The sequence below is a fragment of the Frankliniella occidentalis genome, unplaced genomic scaffold, assembly GCF_000697945.3.
Source record: "Frankliniella occidentalis isolate FOCC.00 unplaced genomic scaffold, Focc_3.1 Scaffold1, whole genome shotgun sequence".
In the NCBI taxonomy this organism is placed as follows: Eukaryota; Metazoa; Arthropoda; class Insecta; order Thysanoptera; family Thripidae; genus Frankliniella; species Frankliniella occidentalis.
Genome location: NW_026267131.1, coordinates 1,351,163 through 1,354,360, shown reverse-complemented (window position 1 = coordinate 1,354,360; position 3,198 = coordinate 1,351,163).

Sequence of the window (3,198 nt, the reverse complement as noted above, 5' to 3'; positions counted from 1 at the left end):
GCGGCATCTGCTTCTGCAGTTTCAATGTTTCTGACCATACTGTCATAGTCAGTCCCAAGTAACCCCGTCAATATAAAACAGGCACGCTGACAATCACTAAATTCCAAGCCACCTGCCTTGATTTGTTGATACAGCTGATCCTTGCTAGCCAGAAACTTGGCGACGGACATGTCGTCTGTCTTCCTCAATGACACATACTCCACGACAAGTTGCACCGTGTGCATGCAGCTAAACTTCGTATGGCGTTCTTCTAAGGCCTTCCAAGCCTGCCTGGCTCTGGTTGTGTCCGATATCATTTGAAGATATTCATCGCCAACAACCATCACCAAAAAGGACAATGCCTTCAGGTTTGCTTCTTCTTCGGCAGCCGTCATGGCGCGATCGTCACCTGCTGCAGTGACATAACCGGGCTCTATGGCACTCCATACCCCACGAAATACCATTGCGGCTTTGGCACGGGGGGACCAGGTAAACCACACATTGTCACCGACTCCCAAGCGGCCCAATTGGAATTCATTCGTCGTCATCTTCACTTACTCTGAAGTGTTCTTGAGTTCCAATGGACTTCGTCGTCTGCTGGCTGGGAGGTAGACGTGGGCTTCGTCGTCGTCGTCGTCTTATTCGTCGTCGTCGCTTTGTCTCAGATCAGATCTTCATTAAAACTTCGCTTTAAAACTTCGCAGTGGAACGTGGACTGGGCAACATAACCTGTTGAGGTCAGGAGGAAATGTGCCAGAAAAGGTGCTACAACGTCTTTGTAAGAGCACTGTTTATTCACTAACCGGAGAGCAGAGTGAAGGGTTGTACAGATATTTATAGGGCCAAAAGACCGCCAAAGTTACAATACAGTATGAGAAATTAAAGCATAAACAGTGCTGCCAACTTTAGATTACAACACTTCCCCTTGATGTTAAATTGAAACAATATAAAAAAAGAAGTTAAGTGAAAATTAACATCACAATAGAACGACTATAAAAGTCGAAGATAAGCAAAGAGCAAAGAGAGGGGAATTCAAAATAGCAAACATAAAAGCCTGAGGGGCATAAGCAATGAAAATAAAACATTAATAAAAAGTAGATGAACTTAAAATTACACATAAAGCAAAAAAAGATGAGATGATGTATATACAAAAAAAATAAGGATGAATGATGGATGAAATACAAAAAAAGGATCACAAACATGTATGGCACACATTACATTTAACATTGTCGTCAGGGATCAAAGCCATACAAAGATAAAGCCAAAAATAAATATCACATGACATCAACACGTCAATCAGGACATAAGTAAATTAAATTACAATCACAAAGGTAAATCACATACAACTCACATGAGTCCTAGCCACGCAACAATAAAGAGGGAAACACAGGTCTGTTTCACGAACATCCACAGGATAGCTGCTCCAGCTAGCTTCGCAACCAGTTTGTCTCGACAATCTCCAGCCCAATCAGAGTCCACGAAGATTTCCAATGGCTTCCCCTGCTTGGAATATCGCAGTCTGACATCTTTGGTTCCCTTGAGGTAGCCCATCACGTGCTTCACATTGGTCCATTCTGCAATTGAGGGATTCTGATTAGAGGAGCACAGTCGACTAAAAGCATGACTCACATCTGGCCTTATGTTGCTGTAGGGATGAAGAAGACTTCCAGCTTCTTCTCTGTAAGTCTTGGCGTCGGATGCTGGTGAACCTTCAACTGCAGCTAAACTTTTACTCTCACTCATACCAAACTCTTCCAAGAGCTCAGTGAGATAAGTTTCTTGATCCAGGGTAAGGTCTTCATCACTTCGTCTTTCCACCTTCATAGAAAGCAAGTGAGCAGTCCTCCCTAGTGACTTCAGATTCATCCGCGCCTCCAGCTTGACTCTCAGCATATCTAACTTCTTCGTTCCCCACACTGATGTTTCCATTGCCTTCTGCCAACGCCCTGCGTCAGGCCCACTCAAAGCCTCTGAAACATTGGCCGGTTCTGGGTGATTAGTAACAATTAACTCCACATGCTTGCAATGCCCACAAACCGTTCTATACATCCTGGTTGAGCGCCTCAGTGATGGAGCCACATCAATCATTTCCACTTGTTCAGGTTGCGGCACTTCATGAGGTTCCTCAGGAATGTTGTCTTGTTGCTCTCCTTCAACGGTGTCGTCTTGAAGGATCGGCCCCAGATTTGCATCTTCAAACTCAAAACGGGAAATAACATTGATTACATGCACTTCATTCTCTTCGACATGCATACCTTCCCTAAATGGTGATCTCCTGTACTCTTCGCACTTCTCAGTCTTGTTGGAAGCTCCCTTGACATCGGGCAGTTTGCGTCGGGGACCAGGACTGTCATGCCGGGTTGCAGTAGCCTTCAGAGCTGCTCCACTGACGTCGACTTCTCCTTCAAGAACATACATGTTCTCATTGTCGTCAGCCTGTGCCTCAAATAAAAGGTCATTAGTTTTGCCATCATATCCAGAGCACACACCATTAAAGATAACCATTTTGACACCCTTCTTGTCAAGTTGCCTTCCAGATATCAAAGTGTCAGCCATCTCCGGAACATACAGCACATCAGAGAACTTTAAAACACAGTCACCCTCACTAGTACTCACAGTCAACCTAACCTGGCCGATACCTTTCACAGCAAGTTGAGTGTCATTTGCTTGCGAGACACTACCACCACATGGCTCCAGGTCGAAGAACAATTCTCTGTGAGGGGACATGTGGTGCGAGGCACCAGAGTCAAGGTAAAATCTTCCCCTTTTTCTAAGAGTCTTCGTCTTACTGCAGAGAGCACTCTTCTTACAAGATCCGTAAACAACCTTCAGTGCCTTGCTTTTCACAACGACTTCCTCTTCCTCTTCCTTCTCTTTCTCCTTTTCTCTGTTGACATGGGGGCAGTTTCTCGAAATATGGCCTTTCTCACCACACCCAAAGCAGACCACATTTTTCCATGGACGTCTAACCTCACTGTCGCCGTCCTCATCATTCTTCTGTCTTCTATCAAAACGAATTCTCTCCCATCTTGAAGCGAGAGCTCTTGCGTCCACAGAGTCTTCACGTGACATACGCAGCTCTTCCAAAATCAGTTTGGTCTTCACCTTCTCAGTGGTCAGTTGAGCGGCATCTGCTTCTGCAGTTTCAATGTTTCTGACCATACTGTCATAGTCAGTCCCAAGTAACCCCGTCAATATAAAACAGGCACGCTGACAATC